The sequence below is a fragment of the Panthera onca genome, chromosome D2 (genome assembly GCF_046562875.1).
Source record: "Panthera onca isolate mPanOnc1 chromosome D2, mPanOnc1 haplotype 2, whole genome shotgun sequence".
In the NCBI taxonomy this organism is placed as follows: Eukaryota; Metazoa; Chordata; class Mammalia; order Carnivora; family Felidae; genus Panthera; species Panthera onca.
Genome location: NC_138349.1, coordinates 27966466 through 27992554, shown reverse-complemented (window position 1 = coordinate 27992554; position 26089 = coordinate 27966466). Strand labels below are relative to the sequence as shown.

The window sequence follows — 26089 nt, the reverse complement described above, 5'->3', positions numbered from 1 at the left end:
ACACCCTCCAATCATATCCAGGTTTGGCATTTTGAAAATCAGAATGGTCACTTTATTTTTTATCAGAGTTTGAGAATAGAGTTCTTTATTCAGGTAGGTGTCATCTTTGATTATATGGTAGTGTTGTGAATATAGTCCCTTTACCTGACACCTGTAGCTGACACGTAGTGATTGCATCAGTAAACTATATGATCCTTGTTATGTTCATATGTGGTCATGTTAAAAAGTATTTCTTAAGTATTCTTAAATGTGTCTTACCAATATTTTATGGAAAAATATTCACAATCTTTTGAAAGTGTTCATGTTAAAAAGAATTAGAAATGATGTTTGTTTATTTATTTTTTAATGTTTATTTAGTTTTGAGAGAGAGAGAGAGCTCAAGCAAGGGAGGGGCAGAGAGAGAGGGAGACACAGAGAATCCAAAGCAGTTCTAGGCTCTGAGCTGACAGCTCAGAGCCTGGCGTGGGGCTCGAATTCACAGACCATGAAATCAAGACCTCAGGTACCCAGGTGCCCTGATGTTTATTTCATTTGGACCCGCTTCACTTTCAATGTGTTATTAAAATGTAGGCATAGTATATAAGAATTCATACTATAGGATCAACTGAGACTTTGATTTAAATATATTATAAATTATACATGGAAGGCTGCATAAGATGCTACATATTTTTTTTCCCAAAGAAGCTTCTTTAAATGGTTCTGTTAAGTATAGGAATGTTCTGATGATTATCTTTTTAATTAAAATGAGAAATCTTTGTTTAAAGTGGCATTCTTTTTTTACGGCCTGTTACAGTCTCTGTAACAATCATTTCTTAAGTCTGAACGTTTTATTTCCAGGAATCCATTTATATAAAACTATGTTTAGACTTAATTAAGGAACGATTCTTACAAAGCTTGTAAATAGCCAGGAAAAAAGGGACCGAAAATAAAACTGACATTCACATTTAACAAAATGATTGTTACAAGGTATGTAATAAGCTATAAAAATACAATAAATCCGTTTTTATAAGAGTTCATATTTTTTGATCCTTGTTTTCAAGGGTATTTAAGAAAAATATCAAAGCTCTGCGAAGTGACATCTGTTTTGCTGAATGGACTAGTGATAACTTCTTTTCTCTATAACTGCCAGTATGGGAGTTCTACCTGTCTTAAGTATTTTCTTTGAAATACCATGTAATCTTTTTAGATTAGAATATAAATTTTACATTGTGCTATAGTGAAAACAAGACCTTGTTCCCATCTCACACTACTTTCTAAAAGTCATAAAACATTGGGCAAGTTGCATAACTTTTCTGAGTCTCATTTTCCTCATCTGGAAAGCAGAGATAATAATACTCTTCCTACTCCAAAGAGCTGTTGTGAGGACTAAGTGAAGCTATTGATAGTAAAAATATTTTGGAAATTCTATAGGACTATGAACATCCAAGCTATGATTCTTTTTTTTTTTAATTTTTTTTTTAACATTTATTCATTTTTGAGACAGAGAGAGAGCATGAACAAGGGAAGGTCAGAGAGCGAGGGAGACACAGAATCTGAAACAGGCTCCAGGCTCTGAGCTGTCAGCACAGAGCCCGACGCAGGGCTCGAACTCACAGACTGCGAGATCATGACCTGAGCCGAAGTCGGACGTCCACCGACTGAGCCACCCAGGCGCCCCCCAAGCTATGATTCTTTATTTCTCTGACCTTGGGTGGTGGTAGTTGTAGGTAGTAATAATAAAATAACTACAGTCATAATGACAGCAAAGCTTAGTACGTACCATGCTGGATTTTAGGCACTTGATGTACATTAACTCATTTGACCCTCTCACCTTATTAGGTATGTATTGTTATTATATAACCCTGATTTACCAATGTGGTAGTAAAAGCTGTATTAGAATTTCCTGGAGGGGGCGGTGCCTGGGTGGCTCAGTTAGTTAACTGACCAAAGAATAACAGCTCAGACCAAAGAATAACATCTCACAGGTTTCATGTGGACTCATACTGACTGCTCAGAGCCTACTTGGGATTCTTCCTCTCTCTGCCCCTCCCCTGCTCGCACTGTCTCTGTCTCTCTTAAAATAAATAAACTTAAAAAACAAAAAAGAATTTCCTGGATGGGTTGTATTTTCCATTCAGTAGGCCTGGGATGAGGCCTGAAAATTTGCATTTCTAGTTTCCAAATGATGATGCTAGTTGTGGGATTGTAGTTTGAGTGCCATAGTGACTTCTGTAGGCCTTTCAAGCCAGGATTTTGCTTGTGAAAATTTGGACTCCCTTCCACTTGTTTGCTTTCTCTAGAATAGTGGATATAGAATAGTGGAATAAGTTGAAGTTTGCATTAGTTAATTTTGATAAATGCTGAAAAAATTGTGGAAATTGGCTTCTATTGGCTATTATTGGCTAATACTATTACTGAATAGGATCTCATTAACCTGGCTAATCCAGAATTGACTGTGTTATAAAGAAAATGGCTATAGGCTATTTAAAAACTTATTGTGGCATTTGTATTTGTTGAATTTTCTTTATTTCACTTAATGAAATACTGATCCCTTAGTTTTGACTGAATTAGATGTCTGTAGTGATCTGTTTGGGCTTTCAGTTCTTAAATGATTTCTGCATACATTCCAGCAATTTGGTTCTGTTAAGTCTGTGTAATTAGTAAAGCAAGTAGAATATTTGTTATGTCATAGAGATATTTTTGCTTTTACACAATTTGGTCAGTTGGCCCAACTCCCTTGCTTCCCGCGTTAGAAATACTATAAACATCAGAGAGAAAAGGATGACCTTAATATTTGCTTCCCAGACTAAATCACAGCTTTGAAGCAGTTATTTCCTTCCGAATAAAAAGTTTAATTTCACGCCCTGATTAGTGCTAGTACGTGCAGGTGGATATTTATTTTATGCAGCTAAACTGATCTGCTTTTGCAAATTACTTGCCAGTCAGCAGAGCCATAATTTCTTATGAGTAGTTGGTGGTAAATTATAGTTCTCATTAGTAAGTTTTGTGTGTGTTTTTTTAACTATGTATTTATGAAGTAGGAGTGGGAATCAGTCACCATATTTTGGCCAGAGTAGGATTTGACTAATAGCTTTTTTCAAAGGCTTAGGGATTGGTGAATTTGGACTAGCAATCCCAATTAATTATGTAAAGCAGTTAGGACAGAGTGAGATCTTGTTTTCAATTAATGTGAAAATCTACTGAGGACCTAGAAGGAGTGATGCCTGGTGGAAAAGACCAAAGAATAGATTATCTTTCTTACTGAGGAATGGAATATATTGGAGTTAAAACTTGAATATTTAGAGAGGCTTAAAAGGAGATGAACTGAAGGTTTTGAAATTGGAGGAAGTTATTGAAATGAATTTTTAATTGTTTAATTGAAGCCATGAAGTTTTTTTTTTTTTAATTTTTTTAAATGTTTATTTATTTCTGAGAAACAGAGAGACAGAGCAGAGCAGGGGAGGGACAGAGAGAGAGGCAGACACAGAATCCTAAGCAGGCTCCAGGTTCTGAGCTAGCAGCACAGAGCCAGATGCAGGGCTCAGACTCAACGAGCTATGAGATCATGACCTGAGCTGAAGTTGGACACACAACCCACTGAGCCACCAAGGCACCCCTAACTTTTTTTAATGTTTATTTATATTTGAGAGAGAGACAGACAGAGTGTGAATGGGGGAGGGGCAGAGAGAGATGGGGACAGAATCTGAAGCAGGCTCCAGGCTCTAAGCTGTCAGTACAGAACCTAACATGGGGCTTGAACCCTATGAACCGTGAGATCATGACTGAGCTGAAGTCGGACACTTAACCAACTGAGCCACCCACGCACCCCAATGTTTGTTTTTAATATTTTTTGAGAGAGAGACACACAGACGGACAGAATGTAAGCGGGGGAGGGGCAGAGAGAGAGGGAGACACAGAATCCGAAGCAGGCTCCAGGCTCTGACTTGAGGCTTGAACTCACAAACCATGAGATTATGATCTGAGCCAAAGTCAAACACTTAACCAACTAACTGAGCCACCCAGGCACCCCGAAGCCATGAAGCTTTAAATTTTAAATTTTTATTTATTTTATTTGTTTGTTTTTTTGAGTAGCCTCCATGCCCAACATGAGACTTGAATCAAGAGTCCCATGCTCTATCCACTGAGCCAGCCAGGCACCCCCCATTTTTATTTTTACAAATTTTATTTGGTTTGGGGCACCTGGGTGGCTTAGTTGGTTAAGTGTCTGACTTCGGCTCAGGGCATGATGTCACAGTTAGTGGGTTCGAGCCCCACATCAGGCTCTGTGATGACAGCTCAGAGCCTTGGAGCCTGTCAGATTATATGTCTCCTTCTCTCTCTGCCCCTCTCCTGCTCACGCTCTGTCTCTGTCTCTCTCTCTGTGTGTGTGTGTGTGTCTCTCTCTCAAAAATAAATAAACATTAAAAAAAATTTTTTTTAATTTTTATTTGGTTTTAACTTTTATTTATTTTAAAGTGAGACTGACTTTTATTATACTTGGAATAAGAGAAAGAGCAATGAATCAGGAGGCAAAGTTCTATTTCCTTAAGTCAGTCAGTGATTTGCCTTAACTAAAATGTCACCAAATATGTATGAGGTCATAGGCTTTAAGAATCTGGAGTATCCTCTAATTAAAGGCTTCATAACCTTTTTTGTTCATGGACCTAACTAAAAATCTTTTGTATTGTCATGAGCTACTCTCCCCAGATAGGTTCTGTACACAGTTTTAAAAGGCTCAGGGATCGATGACTCCTATTCCTGGATCCTAGAGTAAGACCCCTGATCGAGCCTTATTTTAATGTTGTTTCATAAAGTATTTTAGTGGAGAACCTTTTATTGTAAATTATGTCACTATAACTATTTATAACTATTCACTATAATTATTTCACTAATTATTTCACTATAACTAGTTTTGACTGTTTTAACAAGGATATGACTATCCGATCTGAGCTTTATCATAAAATGTCATTTTGAGAAGCTAATGAAATGTTGAATATGTTATTTGGTAGTGTTAGGAAAAATGGTACAGAAATGACTTGGGTGGTGGTTATCACAAATCCTACGGGAACGTCCTGTTCTTAATTTTCTCATTCCCTCAGCCACCCAGGCAAGCAGCCATAATTTATTCCTGTCTATGATGGTGGAATTTTACTTGTCAGGGATATATGGGTAGACACACTTAAAGCCTTTGATTGCAAGCCTACTGATATTTCCATGATCTTTCTACTTTTATCAGTTTTATTAAAGAAATAGTACGACCAAGTAAATGCCCAGCAAGGTCAGTTTACCCCAGTGAGTGCACTTTACATTTAAGAGCATTTAGAATACACTTTTCTATCAAGGTCAACCTTAAACACTGTCAACATATTCAGTTATTTATACTTGCAGTACTGGGAGTGCTGGGAAACATCATTTTCTCTTTTTCTTCATTCTCTTAAGGTATCAACATTGGGAATGCTGTCCACAGCTCGTTCAAGAAGCTGTGATTCCCTGATCATTTTAGATCACTTTGGGCAAAGACCTTGTTTGGATCATAAAGTATGACTCCTTTCTTTTAAAAATGAAGAAACTGGGACCCAAAGAGGTCATTTGACTTGTCCAAAGTTAACAGTTGAATACAGCCTGGATTAGAGCCCTCATTTCCCTAATCCAAACCTAGTTGGTGCCCTTTTGACTTGTTTTGTTTGTGTTTCTTCCACTGGATGTAATTGTGATTGATAGGTGAATTGAAGGGTGTGTGTGTGTGTGTGTGTGTATGAGTGCGAGTGTTTCTTTGACTTGTTTAAGAAAACCTTTTCTACTCTCATGAGCATAATCTCATGTTTTCTACTAGAAGCTTTATAGTTTTGCCATTTATATTTAGAACTTCAGTCTCTCTAGAATTGATTTTGTATGTGATGTGAGGAAGGGATTCCGTTTCATTTTTCCCTCATATGGATTTCCAATGCCTCCCAGCATCATCTAGTGGAAGAATATGTATTCTGCACTGATCTGCAGTGCTCCCTCCATCATAATTCATGTCCTTACATGCCTTGTCCTCATGTCCTTCATGCATTGATTTGTTTTTGGACTCATTATTCTGTTATATTGTTCTATTTTTCTATTCATCCCTGTGTCAGTATCGTGTAGCCTTATTCATGTAGCTTTATAATAAGCCTTGATATATGGTAGTTAGTTAAGTTCTCATACCTTGTTGTGTTTCTTCAAGAGAGTCTTGTCTAATCATGGCTTTTTATACCTTCATAAGAATATTTTACAGGTAACTTGTCAAGGTTCAGTAACAACAACAACTCAAAGGCAAACAGTAATAAACCTGTTGGGATTCAAGTTAATTATTAATAGAAGCCAAAATATGGAGTTATTTTAAAAATATGTATTTTTGGATATGTAAAACATGCAACACAGTACAGAATTTAAAAAGTAGAAAAGGATATATAGCATTGGGGCACTTGGGTGGCTCAGTTGATTTGAGTTTGTGACTCTTGATTTTGGCTCAGGTCATGATCCCAGGGTCATGGTATGGAGCCCCATAGCAGGCTCCATGCCGAGCATGGAGCCTGCTTAAGATTCTTTCCCTCCCTCTGCACCTCTAACCCATTCGTACATGCTCACTCACCCTTTCTCTCTCTCAAAGAAAAAAGAAAAGGATATATAACAAAAAAATCTTTCTTACCCATCTGCTTATCATTCAGTTTCCTGCTCCAGAAGCAACTATTTGTCTCCTTTCTTATTATTTTGCTAGATTCTATAAGTAGTTTTTTTAGGACCCACCTAGAATACACCTACAATGGGTTAAATACTAAATTTTGAGAACCTTTGGCTAAAGAAGATGGCTTTTTTTTAATGTTAATAGCAATGGGGTTTAATGAAAGAACACTTCGTTGAGCTAGATCATTTAATAAGCATTTGGTCCTTAGATAAATTTTCTATATGCTGGAGTTTTTTAGCCCTTACTCCTGGGTCCTCTTCTTCCTGTCTACAGTTTCTTCCTAGGTGATTTCATTTATTTCTGTGGCTTTCCACAGTTTCAAGTTACCTGTGGTCATTTCCTCCTTCTGACATATTGTCATAAAGTCAGTGGTAGCTCAGCACTACCTCAAAATGCCTCTGTTATTCACTCACTTTATCTCATCACATAGTGATTTTGTATCTTACATCATCACAAGAAGGTGAGTCCAGAGCAAGAAGATTTTGAGAGAGAACATTCACATGACTTTTATGACTTTTATTATAGTATATTATTATAACTTCTATTTTTATTATTATTGTTGTTAACCTCTCACTGTACCTAATTTATAAATTCAACTTTATCACAGGTATGCATGCATAAGAGAAAGTGTATATAGGGTTTCAGGCATCCACTGAAGGTCTTGGATTGTTTTCCCCCTGGCTAAGGGGGAACCATCTGTGTGCTGATGACTCCTAATGTGCCATTGATCTCCAGCTCATCTTTCTTCTCTGACACCTAGAATTACATATTTAACTTCCTATCCACTTGAATGTTGCATAGTGATTTCAAACTTAATACAGTATATCAGAAATCTTGTGGTTTTTTTGTTTGTTTGTTTGTTTTTTGTTTTTGCTAGCCCATTTACTCACGATTTACCCAGTTACTGAAACCCCAAACCTGGGATCATCCTGGACACCTCACTTTTCCTTACTCTAATATCCAATTCCTCATCAGATTTTATCTGTTTTACTTCCAAAATATCTCAAAATCTTTCGCTTCTTTCTGCTTCTGCTACCATCAACTTACTATAGGTTATTATTGCTTTTAATTTGTAATAGTTTTCTAACTATTATACTCATTAAATCTAATTTCCATACAGAAGTCATAGGGATCTTTCAAAAATCTAAATATAAAACTTTTCATTTTCTTTCCTTTGCACTTAGGCCATGCATGATTAGACTTTAACTTTTGTTCTGCCAGGCAGATTGGGTCCTTTCCTACCTACCTCTTTCCCTATCTAAAGTCAATATTCCCACTCTTCACTTACATTATAGTTACACTGGCCTTTTGCCAAACTCTTGCAAGACAACTGTAAGGCCTTTTCATTTGCTGTTTTCTTTGACCTTGGTTTTTTGCTTAAATCCTTACTGGATCTTTTGTATCTCAGTTCAGATGTCACTTTCTTAGAGACTACCCTATCTAAAGCCAGTGCTCCTTCATTGTTATTTCTACTAGAAAATAAACTCCATGAGGTAAAGTTTTATCTGTTTTGTCCTCCAGTATATCTCAGTGGATGGCACATGATAGGCAGCAAATAAATATTTATGAAATCACTTACCTTCCATATTTCTCATCTTGTAAAATGAGGGTAATGATAAATGGCCTATCCCACCTCATGAAGTCATTCTAGGGAGTAAGTAATCTTAACAATATTGTAGTATCAGTTTTGATGTTCCATATGATAACTTTTGATAAGTGAGTTTTTTTCCTTGCTTTTTTTAAAAGAACAAATTTGAGAAAGTAAAAATTTAAAAATCTTGTCACCCTACACAACCACTTTTTAAACTTTACTTATTTTTTAAAACACTTTTAATGATTAATATACTGTCTAGCACTCTTCTGTTTTTTCTGTCCCACTCAGCTTCCAAACATTTTTCAAGTGATCATATCAGGTAGAACACATTAATTTCATGCTTTTGAAGTTATGTGGGTAATTCAAATGTGTATTTTGATGCTTGTGTGAAAAGAGGTAAATATAAATGGTTCTACATCATATTTGGAAATTTTACTCTTGATTATTTAAGTTTTTATAAGAATTTTGCCTAAAGAACTTTTACTGAAACTAGTCTGTATATAAGCAGGATTTCTTGATATGGCATACAGTCTGATTTATATTTTAAAACAACTTGTAGAGTTACTATTTATCCTAGATGGTAACTATAGCTCCTGCCATGATTAAAATATTACAACACTAAAAAAAATATACATGACAACACTTGAGGAGTTAGGTTAGGTTTGGAAAATCGTGTAATTTGAATTCCTTGGAACGTATTTTTGATACTACCCTTGATCTTAGCCAAAAGGCCGAGAAGCGATGGAACGTATTTTTGGATTAGAAGTATTCAACTAGGAGAACTACTTTTTTTGAAATTTATTATTTTGGAATGTATAAAGAAACTACCCTTTGAAACTAGAGACTGTCTTATCATTTGGAACATCTAGTGTTTGGAACTAGAGGCCTAATTTACTAGCAAATGGAGTTTGTAATAACTAAAAAAATAGTACTGTCCATGTTAATTGTCTCTGCGTCAATTGTTACAACAAATGCCAAATGGAAAATTAGTTTTGTTTCTTAGCATGATTTTAGCTTTCTTAGTTGAGGCATCACAAAGTCCCCCTTCTTGTTCACCAGGTGTAAGTTGGAGGTGTAAAGTTCAGAGACTGTTTATAAAAAAGGTAAGGTTGGCATGTGCCTTAATTTGCTAAATTCTTTTAAAAACAAATCCAAGTGATCTTAATTGTTCCTGCCACCAGAAGAAATGATAATTATGTGAGAAATTATAATTATGTGATGAGATGAGGTGTTAGCTAACACTACAATGGCAATCATATTGTAATATAAAAATGTCTCAAATCAATATTTTATAGACCTTAAACTTACACAATGTTATATTTCAATTATATCTCCATTAAAAATAAGTAAATCCAAGTAACTTTCTCTCTAGAACAGTGGTCTCCTAGCCAAAAAGTAATTTTGAGTACCCATCCTAAATATTTTTATTTGTTGACTTACAAATTGTAAATTGTATGCATGCACTACTATCATTAGCTACAATATCAAGGCATAGTATATGTACTTACAGCAGGACATACACATTGTATATACTTTATGAATATAAATTATGAATAGTGGGGGCGCCTGGGTGGCTCAGTCAGTTAAGCGTCTGACTTTGGCTCTGTTATGATCTTGCAGTTTATGAGTTCGAGCCCTATATCGGGCTTGCTGCTGTCAGCATGGAACCCACTTCGGATCCTCTGTCCCCTTTTCTCTCTGCCCCTCCCCTGCTTGTGCTCTTTCTCTCTCAAAATAAATCAATGTTAAAAAAAATTATGAATAGTGTATATACATGTATATAAATAGTACACATAAATTCATATTTCAGATGGTTGCTTTATATTGTCTTTGGCTCACTTTTTTTTGCAGATGACTAATACAGTGTTTTTATCTTATAAAGTAACTAATGAAGGACTTCTGCAAGGAATTAGAGAAGCATCACTTGACAGTTTATTTAAAACTAGATTATGTTCTTAAATCCTGGGCATACTATGATTTTTGCAATATGCTAAAAGAGAATGAATAGGAATTGAGGGGTGCTGCTGTCACCTCATTTGTGTTGTGGAATTCTCAGTCTTCCTTTGGGTCACTTGGTTCACAAGTGACATTTGACCATCTAACACATCAGATCAAGTGAGGGAACCAGTGTCAATCTATATTATAAAAATCAGAAAACATTCATTTCTTTTCTACACTAAATTAATTTAAATAAAAGTCTGCCTTTCTCCCCTGCATCCCAAATGATCATCTAGCCTATCCCCTGGCATGTGTACACCTCAGTTTGGAAAACAAGTGGCCTAACACAACTGGCCTACTTGTGACAGAATTGAGTTCTTTGCCTTTCTTTTCTCACATTCTCTTCAAATTTCATACCATTGAAAGGCACTAGATTGGGAAAACTAATCCTTAGAATAAGTATAGCCCATGTAATACAAACTCCTTATACTGTATAGAATGTCCTTCTAAAATTAGCTGTATGCCTAGGAATTTGTACCTACATCTTTATTCCAAGGCTTTTAGTAAGTTAAGACTTTATGGAATGTGGACATTGTTTAGCTGGACCACAGGAGATATTTTCATCTCAATTCTATTTGGAAGAACTTTATAAATCACTGCATTGTATCTTGGAGCGTGGGAGTACATATAGATCGCTTAAATATATATGAGATTCTTACCCTTTCCGCACTTTTTGCAGCAGACAACCGGCTTGGCTTGTGAATTTCACTTTGCTTCTAATAGGGACAATAGTTTGTTCTTTTGTTAAGAGTTTTTGTCTTTTTGTAGACTCAATTATCTACTATCAAAGGTAAAGCTAAAAGCAGGTTCTACCCCTACTCTTCTCTCCACAAAACGCATAAGAAATAATGAATTTAGTTATGAGTAAAACAAAAGCAAACCACCTCTTAAGGAGCAGAGAGGAGACATAAGGAAGGCCCTTGCCCAGAGAGAGTAAGGGTTAAAATTCTTACCACTCTTGACAGGGTATAACACATTCCTGAGAAGAGTGGTAGGGGCTTGTCCCAGTAGCCTGTAAGTCCCTGTGGAGTACATGGCTAGACATGTCAGATCAGGGCAGGAATAGCAATTCTACCAGTGAGTTCCAGCAGGTGTAACAGCAATAGCACGGATCTGAATGCATGTCAGCTCACAGCAGACTGCCCTGGAGATGAGGCCAGAGGCTTTCTTTTAAGGGGTATTTTGGATGAGTCATTGCTTTTACCAAGAATGCCAGGCCGCACAGGCACAAATAATTCACTGATCCTGTCAAAGTGTATCACAAAAATCCAGTCTTGAGACACATGATTCCAACAGCATTAGCACCTAAATTCACATTATTGCAGTATAATAAAATTACATCATGTTGCTTACAGCCTAGGACCTACTGGCTTCAGCTAATTTAGAAGTCATTGCAAGGTAGCACTTCCTTGGGGGAGTGTAGGCTTTACAAAGGAGGATTTTCTTGAGGTTCCTTACCAATACAACAAACTAAGGAAAGAAGAAAGCAGGGGTGGAGAGAGGTGGGGTTTCATATATGATTTTAGCCTAGCTTGCTGGTTTCATTTTCATGTGAGGGTCTAGCCATTTCTCCTAGGATTGGAATTTATTTTGTGCTAGTCTCTCTCCTTTTTTTCAGCCCCTTCTGTGCTGTTGCTACCCCTCTCTCAACCCCCCTGTAAGCAGCGTAAACACCCTATTGCTCCAGTGGCCTTATTTTCATTATCAGTGTTCCTCAGTTTCCTATGTGGAAAGGATTCTAAAGGAAAGATCTTGGTTCAGTTATTACTTTTGCTCTTAACGTTTTCAGACCCTCTCCACTACAGCCCTTTGAAAAAAAAAAAAAAAAAAGGCTAAAAATTGTTGCATTGTTACTTTAGATAAGTTAGTAGATTTTTTTCTTTAAAAAATGAACTTAAGGAAATGATTGTGCTATGAAAGACTAAGTTTTCTTTTGATCCTCAGGTTTGGTTAAATAAATCTAATTTTTTCAGATCATTGTAAACAATAAAATTTATTAAATTATCTCAGCTGTGATTAACATTAAAATGTGTCTTGTTATATTAATATGTGAAAATTAGTTCTATCCTGTAAAAATACTACAATATTATAAATGATCTTTTATATGCCTATAGGGAACTAAAGGGAATTTAGTAACATTTGCATATTTTCTCCTTTACATAGTAATAATTCCATGTTTTGTTTATAAGCAATAAATATGTATATATATTCATGGATATTTATGCAGTGGGAGAAGTTTTTAATGTATCTTTGTCAGCTGATTAAAGGGCTAAAAGATCTGAACTTAGTAAGATAAGATAAGCTATTAAATTAAGGTAATCTTTTGCATATACAAAGTCCTGTTATAGCAAATACTGATACAACAAAGGGTTATAGCAATTGAGAGTTTTTAAAAAACGCACTTTCACGTCCCATCTTGATGGTCCTAGTTATGGATATGGTGGTTCAGTAGCCAAAAATATTTTTAAAATTTTATATTATTCATTTAGAATAATAAATGCTTGTCTTCAATCTATTGTATGAATGTTTTTATACTCAATATATAGTATAAAAGAATTTGAACTGTATAAACTTCTGCAGGATTCTACCACCATGGAAAATCTTGGATAAAGATAAAGATTTTCAAAAGTAGTTTACGTAGTATAAAGTCTGCTACTCCGAACTTGTATTTGTAATGAGTTATGTTGGATTACCATCGCAAAGTATGTGGTGCAGAACTGTCTTCATTCTTGATTGTTCTACTTGGGACAGGTATTAATGGACACTTTGTCCTACAGCTCATAATCATGATGGTATTGCTGTCTTTTGCTTGTGGAAGTCTATACAAAAATCAGTTCAGATTTCAGCAGATATCAGGGTTTTTAATGTTGTTTGGTTTCGTATGACGAAAGACCCATCAAAATGAGATTTTAAAAGATCTTAAAATTTTAAAAGATTTTAAAATTCTTATACATTGTATTATTTACTTTTTTCATGGGGAAATCCAGTGTCTTTAAGAGCACAATCCTAAAATAAAGTTGTCACATAATGGAGAAAGGCAGAATAATTGTGTTGTTATGGCAACTCAAATGGAGAAAATGAAAACAGCACACGTAAGCTGCATCCTGTTGTCATAGCAACCATAGTTGTGAAAATGATTAAAGCTGGTCTAGAAAGGATGTATTGCAGCATTAGTCCATTGGAAGTAACTATGTAAGAAAAGACAGAATTGGTTTTAGACAAAAGTTAAATCCCGCTGGTGCCACAAGTTGCTAGTACCGCTGCATGTAGACAGATATCTGTCCTTTCTAATTATATTTCAACTCTGTTTTATTGCCTCCGATCATAATGATGGTATGAAGGAAATATAAATGTAATAACTATATGAAAAGCGTTAAAAAATTTTTTTTGGAGCAAAATTAGAAAGAAATCAAAGTTACAAAATTTGTTACTGAAAATGGCTTTAAAAGAACAGTAGAATGTTTTCCTTTTCTCCTATTTCCCTTTCCCCTCATTACTCACCCAATACTTTATTTTCTTTCTTTTCTATAACCCCTTCCTGTATCATTTCAGTCTTGTGTTGAACTGTAACATAAACACCTAATGTCATGGCAGTTTGTAAAGCATCAAGTGCAGCATTATGATTGCAGATGAACAGATGGGTTTGATGATAAATGATAAGCATCCTGTAGGTGGGGAGAAATTTATTTTAGCTTTATCTTTCACACTTCCTCCGTAATCAAAGCTTCTTAATTGTTATTTTAAATGCCATTATTTCTTTCCTAACTTCTAGTTGCCCACCATAGCAAAATATTTTATCCAGGTGGAGTGGAGACATGTTAGGAATAAACCTGATGAAAGCCGCACTCTTTGTTCAGCATCTGGCTGCTTGCAAGGGTTTTTGTGGTAATGGAATCGGCATCTCTGTATTAGAGTATTGATCTGCTGCTTGGTGTAGGTACTGTGTCAAAGAAGTATCTCAGTAACAATGTATTGAAATGGTTTAAGAGCAGTTTATGTTACAAATGAGCTGGAGGAAGATGGAGTTCTGCTAGACTGGACACCTACGCACTATAAGTATCTATAAAACTGAGTGGCTTGTCTAAAACTGTGTTGTCAGAATTCCTGTATATTTGTCTACATTTGAACACTACCCGAGCCTGAGTACACTAATGCCATTACCCTCTGGCCCTTTAGTTGAGATTTTTATATTTAATATTCTTGTGGTATGAACATAAGTCAGTTATGAGAGATAATATTGACTTGACCAGAAGAACAGTGTTTAATGTAATCTATTGAATATTTTCAGCCACAATCCAAATATTTAATGTTAATTTGCTTAAATATTAGTTTTCATAAATAAGCTCTTTAAGCATTGCGCAGGTTTGCCTGACTGACCAAAATCCGTCCCTTCATATAGGTAGGGAAGAAACCTCTTTTTATTTTTATTTAGTTTTTAAATGTTTAATATTTTTTAGAGAGAGTGCAAGCGGGAGGGGGGCAGAGAGAGAGAGGGACAGAGGGTCCAAAGCAGGCTCCATGCTGACAGCAGCCAGCCTGATGTGGGGCTCGAACTCCCGAACCATGAGATCATGACCTGAGCCGAAGTCCAATGCTCAACTGATTGAGCCACCCAGGCGCCCCAAGAAACCTTGTTTTAAAAAGTAGAAAAAGATAGCAACTTTTTTAGAGGAAAGAAGAGAGAGCTAACGAGGGTTTTTTGTTTGTTTTGAAAGATTTGTAAAATACTCATCTTTTTCTGTTGTTCTTTATGCTAATAGGTCATGTATGACTTATGTGACTAGATCAGACAACTTAAGCTATTAAATGGTTCAGATACACAGCAGACACTTCAAAGACTCTGTCAACAAGTTAGCTAAAATTCTGTAAAGGAGTTGGAAAATGAAAAGTTGACCATAAGTGCCCATATCCCTTATGCCTAGATACTGTAGCACCACTGGGAGGTAACTGAATTTGAGTCTCCCTTTCTCCTAACTTATCTTGGAACAGACATTTTTAAAGGTAACTTTGTAAATATATAAAAATATTTCCCATTAAAATCTGATGCACTGATTTTTAGATTGGTGTCTAAAAGTGGGCAATATATGGGGCACCTGGGTGGCTCAGTCAGTTAAGCATCTGACTTCGGCTCAGGTCATAATCTCACGGTTCATGAGTTTGAGCCCCATGTCGGGCTCTGTGCTGACAGCTCAGAGCCTGGAGCCTGTCTTGGATTCTGTGTCTCCTTCTCTCTCTGCTCCTCCCCCACTTGTGCTCTGTCTCTCAAAAATAAATAAATGTAAAAAAAAAAATTTTTTTTAAGTGGGCAGTATCATCAGATTGTGCATTTGAGATTTACTAGTTTGCATCTTGGCTTGTGATAAATTGGATTGTAAGATCAAGTACTTTATTTTCCTGGAAGAAAAAAAAATATTAGATATATTCATCACTCCCATTTCACAATTTCTTGTCACATTTCACTTGCTTCAGAAATATTCATTTCGGATCCTTGTGAATATGTAACTCTTAATACTGATGTCCTGAGAGAAAGCAGAATTTCTGATCTAACCTAAATAATAACCACACCATCACAGAAAATGTCCTCACAACATATCAAGTAATCAAATAGCCAATAAACCTATTCTCCTGCTAAATTCCATAAACTGGATGGGGAGGGTAGATGATGTTCATTTTTGTTACTTACCTGAGAACATGACACTTGATCTTTGAAATGGTTATTTATTTTCATATATTGTAGCTGCCAATCAGCCAGCCATTTGCAAATAGTGAAGTAAACACACTGCTGAAAACAAGTTTCTTCTCTGCTGGTCTGTGGTGCCTAGGAAGTCAGATGTAATACGGTTCCATTTATTTATGTAGGCATTTACTCTCTTTCTAATGAGGAAGTAATTTTCTTTTCTCTTCTCCTACACAGAAGTTAAATTAAGGAGTACCCAAGAGGGCTGGGATACTTGGTTTGCAGTCTTTGAAATACTGTTTGATATCCGGGGACCCTTTTCACGAGCAGAGTTTCCTTCTCAGTTAAGAAGAAAGCTCCGGATAGTTCTCCTTTTTTTTTTTAACGCTTTTTTTGAGAGACAGAGAGAGACAGAGTGTGAGTGGCAGAGGGGCAGAGAGAGAGAGAGAGGGAGACACAGAATCCCAAGGAGGCTTCAGGCTCCATGCTCACAGCTCAGAGCTGTCAGCACAGAGCCTGACGTGGGGCTCGAACTCACGAACCGGGAGATCATGACCTGAGCCGAAGTTGGATGCTCATCCGACTGAGCTACCTAGGCACCCCCGATAGTTCTCCTTTTGAACTCATTGTTAGAGCAAATGCATTTATAGAGAGGGGGATTATATAGAAGTGTGAGGGTTTGTCTCCTCTACCCTGTCCTGACCTCTCAACCAAAGGATTTTACTCTGTGGCTTCTTTTGCTCTTTTTGCCAGTAAAGTGAGGGACAAGAGCTCTGATTGCTCATATGATAGCCAGCCTCCTATGTGGATTATTAACATGACACCAACCTCTGTTGAGTAATAGTAACTCCTATGAACAACCATGTAAATCCATACTGAAAAGGAAGTGTTATAAATGTTCTTCAAGATGGAAGACTGCTTCAACTTCTCTTTACTTCTCTAGTTACAACCAAACTTTTTTGTGTCTCCCCCGCCTTTCTTTTCCCTTACCCTACCTTTCCTCTCGTTCTTTCCTCCTCTTTCTCAGAGCACATAAAGCCTAATCTAATCCTTCCAGTGAGCACTGCAGTCATTTGAAATTTGTATATAGGCCAACCCCACATCATCAAAAATTGTTGTTTAACCCCAAGATTCCTAGGCCTCAGCTGGTGGCCTACTTATTTAAAATAATATTTAATACAATAAATTCTAGGGCAAGAAAATAATTTGGACAGTTTCTTAAGAGTTTATTATAGTGGGATTTGACTTGAATTTTTAATTCAATGGAAATCTAGTATAACCAAATAATTTCTTTGTGGCATGATTTAAAAGGTCTTTAAGTACAGGTATAGGAGATTGAGTTTGTAAAAACTAATCTGAGCTAATTGCAGTTTTACTCATACTGAGTAAATGAGCACTTCAAAAATATAGGAATTCTCTTTACTTAGCATAAGGTGATTTTTAATAATGTAGCAAAGAAAATGTAAGTGAACATCCTTACTTTTTGTTCTGTTATGAGGAGAATAAAGATACCACCTGGCTGTATGCATAAATTTGTTTACTAAGTTGGTTGATTTCCTGTGGTTGGGTATTAAAAATGACTTTTTCGGTACAGAAAACATGTGGCATCTAGGTATTATGATACCCTGCTGCCTACTGATGTTGAATATTTTATGTGATTTTTTTAAAAAAACAAAATTGTTCTTATTTTCAAATTCAACAATCTCACATAAAATCAGCTATAGACCAAATATTTAGAATTTGTTATATTGATACAAATGAAAGAAAAATGAAACACAAATATTTGGTAATTAAGGAAACCAGAATGTCAGTGTTGGAAAAATTAGGTTATAGGCTTGCACTCTGGAGTTCTTCTCTCAAGCCAGTGACTTTTAAGATCTTTTGTTTTATTTACTGAAACAGATTAGTGACAATGTTTTTATAGAAAGTTATGAAAAGAAGTCTATGTATTAATTTGCTTTGGGTCATTCTAGTCTCTCTGGTAAATTCATAATTAGAAAGGCCTTTTAAAGACTATGTTCTAGTCTCACAGGTACACAGCTACTCCATATCTGGTAAATCTAAATTCATATGTGAGGAGGTTATGTTTTTTTAAAGCATATTATTTACACAATTCACTGGAATGGCTCCTTTGGAAGTAGGGTGACTCTCTTATGTAATTATGTACTTAGTAACCCTGCACTACACAGCAGTAGAAATTCGAGTAAGAATAATTTATTGCTTATGCATAGTTATTAGAATTTTAAAGCATTTGTTTGTTCAAAATTCTAGTTTATCAGTGTTATATTTGACTAATTGCATACTTAATAGATAATAATGAATAAAATTTATTTTAGAAAGCAGCCAAAATTCTAGTTATCAGAGTGTTATATTTGATTAATTGCATATTAATAAATAATAATGAATACAATTTATTTTAGAAAGCATCCAAGTTTGAATTTTAACAGTTCTAAATAAACATCAGGGGCTGCTTTCTCTCCTCCCCCTTCATCTTACTGTTTAAAGGGATTTCGATCCCTTTAGTCTAGATTTAGTGGTGAAACTAATAATTCCTAAGAAAAATCCATATTAGAAGTATTGTAGATAGACTTAAATCACAGAATTATGGAATTTCATTGCTGCAAGGTACTGTCAGAAATGTTTTAATCTACCTGACTCTACCAGTGGAGAGGCTGAGATGCATAGAAATGAAGTGAACTGCTCAAGATCTTACAGTTGGTTTGAGGATAAGTCTGTACCAGAACCTGAAGTCTTCCCTCCTGGGTTAGTGTCACATCTCCCGGTTGTCATGATAATTCAACAGTTTATTTCACCAGGGATCTTTTGAACACTTCTGCTATGTAGGCCGGGCATGCAGAGATTATAAGAATAGTGTGAGTTTGTACGGTCTAACAATGATACCAAACAAGTAATATTTTACCTTTTAATTCTAATTTATTTTGTGTTTTCCAGTGTTTATAAATATTAACATGTAGTGGACTAAACTTTTAAATCTACTTATTCTAGATTATAATCTTTTTTGTTTGCTTCTACTAGATTATAATCTTAAAGGTAGGTCGGGTTTTGTTCTCATAAACTTAATCCAGTTTCATTTTGGTAAATTTAAATTAAAAATTTTTTTTTCAAGCATTGATGGCATTGTTGGGATAAGTAGCTTCCCATGGTGTCTACTCTGGGGATAATACTCATTTTAGAGTTATATTTCTGTCTTCATCAAGTGCTTTTGGTTTTAAGTAACAGATGTATCATTTCCCCTTAAGGAGGGGCAACTATTTTAGGGTACAGAGATAGCTTATAGAGCTAAGTGGAAAGATGTATAGTGAGGTACCACAAAAATGTGGAACTGGGCATCAGAACACCAGTAGGAATCTAAGTAGCCACACTTGCAATCCTGGGGTAAATCCTGGGGTGAATCATGATATATCACCTTTTTATATGTTGCTGGATTTTGTTTGCAAGTATTTTGAGTAGGATGTTTGCCTGTATATCCATTAGGAGTATTGGTCTGTAATCTCCATTCTGCTATTGAGTCCATTCACTGAGTTTTGAAATTGCAGTTATTTTCAGTTCCTAGATTTCCATTTGGTTCTGTGTTATATCTGTTATTTCTTTGCTGAGACTTTCTATCTATCCATTTCTTTCAAGAGTGTCTGCCCTTAATATTGGAACATTTTTATACTAGCTGACTTCTTTGTCTCTAAAGGTAATTCCAACATCTGTGTCAGTTTAAAATTGTCATCTGTTGATGTAAATTGAGATTTCCCCTCCCTCCCTCCCTCCCTCCCTCCCTCCCTCTCTCTCTCTCTCTCTCTCTCTCTCTCTCTCTTTCCCTCATGCCGTGTTATTTTGGGGTTGTAACCTGGACATTTTTTAATATTACAAGACTCTGAGTTTTGTTTAAATCTTATTGAAAATATTGATATTTTTGTTTTATCAGCCTCTCACAGTCCAGTTGAGTTTGGCCTGCGAGTTCAAACAGCCTTCTGTGGGGTTGTCATTTCAAAGTTTATTACATTTTTAAAGCCTTTGCAGTGCTATTGAAATCTCTTCTGTATGTATGCTAGTCAGTGGCCAGTCTGTAGTTCAGTTCTCGAAGTCTGTCTGTGGCTTGCTGTTTTGGGTCATAGCCACACACATGAAGCTTGTGGGTGAGCACAGGAGTTCATGAACCACTTTATGGGCTTGCTTTCCTGAACTCCTTCTCCATGATCTCCCCAGTACCATCTAGTTCCCTAGGACTCCCTATTTCAGTTCTCTAGCCAGAGAGCTGGAGCTTTATTTAACCTGCTTTGCAACCTAAATATGTTACTGTATCTGGGGCTAAGTGACGGGAGGATGAAGAGGAAAAGGAAGCAGTGATGTTTCACCTTAGCCTTTTAGGATCACAGCTCCTCTGATCAAAGAGAGTTTCCTTGTTTCAGAGTTTCAGGCTCCCATGGGCCCCTGCTTCTACTGTGGCTTTCATCATGGGATTACTTGGAGGCAATAGAGAGAACTTTAAGGAAATAAAGATGGAAGTTTTCCACCATTTTCTCTTAGTGTTAGATTCCCCTTTACACTCACTGGGCCAGAATTAGAGGGCTTCTCTTGGATCTCTCTTTGCCTATACAGATATCTACTTTTGGGTTTCAGGCTGTAGTCTAGGCTGGTGGATACTAGAGGAACAACAAAAAACAAAGGTAAATCCATTGTTGGTTTAGTGTTGTGTTGAAGTCTTCTTCCCCAGTTTGCTTACTGCTGTTTACTTCTCAGGGTCCTCAAATAGCTGTGCCATGCATTCTGCCCACTTTTGGTAGCCGCATTCAATGGGAGATAGAGGAGAGAGCATGCTTATTCCATTTTAACTGGAACCAGAATCCCTTTTAGTTATCTTTTTGAAACTGTTTTATAGCTAGTTAACGACATAATCTGTGCAAGTTCAGTCATTTGAAATTTGTTGATATTTGCTCCATGCATGGCCCATCTTAAGTTCTGTTTTGTAGCAAGCGTGATTGAAAACACCTACAGTTGTTTGGTGCAATGTTCTAGAAAAGTCATTAGGTCAAGTTCATTGATTATGCTCTTCAGTTCTTTTTTGCTTATTCTATCAAATAGCTGAGGGAGGGGTGTTAAAACCTGAAACTGTAAATTTGTCTATTGTCCCTTTAGTTCTGTTTATTTTGCTTGTTATATTTTGAAATTTTGTTATTAATACATGTACTTTTAAGACGTCTTGATTAATCGACCTCTTTATCCTTATGAAATGGTTATCTTGGGGCGCCTGGGTGACTCAGTTGGTTAAGCAGCCAACTTCGGCTCAGGTCATGATCTCGCAGTCCATGAGTTTGAGCCCCACGTCGGGCTCTGTGCTGACCGCTCAGAGCCTGGAGCCTGTTTCAGATTCTGTGTCTCCCTCTCTCTCACCCTCCCCTGTTCATGCTCTCTCTCTCTGTCTCAAAAATAAATAAAAAACATTAAAAAAAAAAAAAAAAGAAATGGTTATCTTTATCTCTATTGATATTCCTTGTCAGAAGTGTACTTTGATGTTAGTAGAGCCATTTCAGCTATCTTATGATGGCCTTTTGTGATATCCTTTTCAAGCTTTGACTTTTATCTGTATGCATTAATATATAGTTGTGTCTTTAATTTGGTCTAACAATCTGTCAGTGTTTGGACTTGCAAACACTGTCCAGTAGAAATGTGTTAGTCCCAGATCTTAACAAAGTATATAACTTAAAATTTTCATATAACCACATCAAAAAAGTAAAAAGACTCGTTGAAATTTTCAATGTTTTTATTTAACCCAGTATATTTTAAGTATTATTTTTTAAAATACATTTTTAAATGTTTATTTTTGAGAAAGCGTAAGCAGGGGAGGGGCAGAGAGGGGGTCAGAGGATCTGAAGCAGACTTTGCACTGACAGCAGCGAGCCTGAGGTGGGGCTCAAACTCATGAACCAGAAGATCATGACCAGAGCCAAAGTCAGATGCTCAACCAAGTGAGCCACCCAGGTGCCCCTCAGTATTATTTTAACATGTAATCAATATAAAGTTATTGAGATATTTTCTTCTTTTTTCCTTTATATTGAGTCCTCAAAATCTCATGTGATTTTACAGTTAAGCACATCTCAGTTTGGACTAGCCACCATTCAAATGTTCAGTAGCCACATGTGAGTAGTGGTCACTATTTGAAAAATGTTGATTTAGACCATTTATATTTAATGTAGTTATTAGCATGACTAAGTTCAAATGCACTGTTTCGTTATTTGTTTCTGTTTATACCACCTGTTCCTTTTTTACCTTTTTATTTAAAAATTTTCCTGCCCTCTCTTGAATTAGGTGTTTTTTTGTTGTTGTTTTTGTTGTTGTTTTGTATTCCATTTTATCTCTTCTATTTATTGGCTTATTAGGTATCTTTGTTTTGTTCTTGTGGTCACTCTAGAGATGACAATATGCATTTTATTTATTTATTTATTTTTAAGTTTACTTATTTATTTTGAGAGAGAGAGAGAGGGCATGAGCAGGGGAGGAGCAGAGAGAGAGAGAGAGAGAGAGAGAGAGAGAGAGAGAATCTCAAGCAGGCTCAGCATTGTCAGCATGGAGCCCAACCATGGGGCTCAAATCATGAACTGTGACATGATAACCTGAGCCAAAATCAAGAGTCGGACACTCAACCAGTTGAGCCACCCAGGCGTCCCTACAATATGAATTTTAAAATACAGTTGACCCTTGAACAACATGGGGGCTATGGGAGCTGACACCCCTCCCCACAGTTGAAAATCCTTATATAACTTTTGACACAACTTAACTGCTAATAACCTACTATTGACTGGGAGCCTTATCAATGACATAAAGAGTTGATTAACATGTATTTTGTATATGATATGTACTATATACTGTATTCTTACAATAAAGTAAGCTAGAGAAAAGATTTTATTAAAATCATAAGAGTAAACGCATTTATAGGCCTGTACTATATTTGTCCAAAAAAGTCTGCATATACGTTGATCCTCACAGTTCAAATCTACGTTCAGGGTGATTCACTGAGGTGAAATTCATATGACATAAAATTAAATTGCTTAAAAATTTTTTTTTGATGTTTATTTTTGAGAGAGACAGAGAAACAGAGCACAAGTCGGGGAGGGGCAGAGAGAGAGATACACACACAGAATTCGAAGCAGGCTCTCTCTCACAGAACTGTGAGGTCATGACCTGAGCTGAAGCCAGACACTCAACCAACTGAGCCACCCAGGTGCCCCTAAAATTAACCACTTTAAAGTGAACAGTTTAGTGTCATTTAGTACATTCACAATGTTGTGCAACCACCATCTCTATCTAGTTCCAAAACTCCTGGTAAAATTTCTTTTTTTTTTTTTTCTTTTTGGAGACGGAGAAAGAGTATGTTTGTGCCCACGCAGATGGGGGAGTGGTGGCGAGAGAGAGGGAGAGAGAGGGAGAGAGAGAGAGAGAAAATCTTAAGCAGGAGCCAAGGGTGGAACTATGTGGGGCTCTATCTCACAGTGGGGGCTTGATCTCACAACTGTGCCATGATGACCTGACCTTCTTTCACTTAGAATAATAGTTTTGATGGTTATCCGTGTTGTAGCATGTATCCGTACTTCATTCATTTTTAGGGCTGAATAATATTCCATGGTTTAGAATATACCACAATTTGTTTATCTCTTCATTTGTTGGTAAACATTTAGGCTGTTTCTACCTTTTGGTTGTTGCGAATAAGGTTGCTAAGAACATGTTTTCATATATTTGTTTGAGTACCTGTTTTCAATTCTTGTGGGAATACACTCAGTAGTGGAATTGCCAGAAACGGTCACATGGTAATTCTTTAACTTTCTGAGGAACTGCCAAGCTGTTTTCTGTAGTGGCTGACCTTTTTTATATTCCCACTAGCAACGAAAGTTCCAGTTTCTCTACATCCTCGCTTGTTATTTTCTGTGTGTGTGTGTGGTTTTGTATTTTTGTTTTTTGTTTTGTTTTGTGTTTCCATTATTGTAGCTTCAAAAGCTTTTGAGACTGAATAAGACTTTGATGATAAAACCCCTTCCAGTCCAGCTGCATCTCCTGGCATGTGTCTTATCTGAAGTTTCTGGATGGCTCTGGTTTTTTTTGTTTTTTAATTGCCATCTTAGTGGGAATGAAGGGCACCTCCTGTGGTTTTGGTTTTCATTTCCCTAATGACTAATGATGTTGAGCACCCTTTTTATGTGCTTGTTGTCCATTTATGTATCTTTGGAGAAATGTGTGTTTAAGTCCTTTGTCCATTGTTGTTTTTTTTTTTTTTTTAATTTTTTTTTTTTTTTTTAACATTTATCTATTTTTGAGACAGAGAGAGACAGAGCATGAACGGGGGAGGGGCAGAGAGAGAGGGAGACACAGAATCCGAAGCAGGCTCCAGGCTCTGAGCCATCAGCCCAGAGCCCGACGCGGGGCTCAACCTCACGGACCGTGAGATCGTGACCTGAGTTGAAGTCGGACGCTTAACCGACTGAGACACCCAGGCGCCCCTCCTTTGTCCATTTTTGAATCGGGTTGTCTTTTTGTTGTTGAGTTGTAGAAGTTCTTTATATATTCTGAATACTAGACCCTTATCAAATATGTGATTTGCCAAACTATATGTACTTTTAACTTACTACAAACTCCCTTGAAATAATATTTCACTTCTCATATATTTCCTTTTCTCCTATTATTCTTGTGGTGTTATTTTCATATATTTTGTTTCCAATTATGAATATCATAATTCATTATTGTTAAATTGATATTTATTTTTAAATTGTTTATTGTTTTTAAAGTAAATTTTTAAAATGAGAAGGATTTTAAAAATATTTACTCACATATTTAATATTTCTGGCACTTTTCATATTTATTTTTAAATTGAAGTATGAGTAACATACAGTGTTATATTAGTTTCAGGTGCACAGTATAAGGATTCAAAATTCTATACATTTCTCAGTACTCATCAAGATAAGTGTACTCTTACTTCCCTTTATCTGTTTCACCCATTCTCCTGCCCATCTCCTCTCTGGCAGCCACCAGTTTGTTCTCTGTGTTTAAGAGTCTGCTTTTTTGTTTGTCTCCGTTTTTCTTTGTTGATTTGTTTTGTTTCTTTAATTCCACATATGAGTGAAATCATATGGTATTTGTCTCCGACTTGTTTTACTTAACATTATACTGTCTAGGTTCATCCATGTTGTTGCAAATGGAAAGATTTCGTTTTTTTAATGGCTGAATAATATTGTATTGTGTGTGTATATCTATATCCATATATGTTCATTTTATATATATACCACATCTTCTTTACCCATTCATCTATTGATGGACACTTGGGTTGTTTCTGTACCTTGGCTATTGTAAATAATGCTGCAGTAAACATAGGGGTGCATATATCATTTTAAATTAGTGTTTTTATTTTCTTTGGGTAAATAACCCAGTAGTAGAATTACTGGGTCATATGGTAATTCTATTTTTAACTTTTTGAGGAAACTTCATACTGTTTTCCACAGTCATTTGCACCAACAGTACATGAGGGTTCCTTTTCCTCCACATCCTGGCTGATATATCCAGTATCATTTTCTAAATATATTTGGGAAACGTATTTTCCAAATATATTTTATGCTGCCCCTCTCCAAATGCCCCCAATTTTCTTTGTGGGACACCAATTATACATATTTGGGACTACTTTATTATTTCCCACAGGTCATTGAGGTGTTCAATTTTTTCCAGTTTTTTTTCTCTTAGTGCTTTATTTTGCATATTGCTATTTCTTCAAATTCACTAATCTTTTCTTCTACAGCTCTTAATACTATCTCCTGAAATTAACATTTCAGACATTGTATTTTTTTTTCCCTGGGAGTTCTATTTCATTCATTTTTTAAAAAATCCTACAGTTCCTTTCACTATGTTCACGTTATAATAGCTATTCAATATTTTGGTCTGCTGATTTCACCCTATCATTTTTGGATCTGCTTCCATTGACTGGTATTCTTCCTGATTATGGGTCACATTTTATTGCTGCTTGTTTCATCTAGTAATTTTAGATTTAGATTGTGAATGTTACATTATTCAATATTTGTATTTTATTGTCTTTTTAAAAGAAGGTTGAATTTATTTCAGCCAGCAGTTAAGTTTCCTGTGGATC

The 26089-nt window shown here is 36.1% G+C and overlaps 1 protein-coding gene and 1 pseudogene across 10 annotated transcripts in view; one reads left to right on the top strand and one right to left on the bottom strand.

The window, feature by feature from the left end:
- BTRC (beta-transducin repeat containing E3 ubiquitin protein ligase) overlaps positions 1 to 26089 on the top strand; it is a 182766-nt gene that overhangs the window by 22887 nt on the left and 133790 nt on the right. The gene's annotated exons all lie outside the window — the stretch shown is intronic.
- Positions 8869 to 9025, bottom strand: LOC132685698 (U2 spliceosomal RNA; annotated as a pseudogene).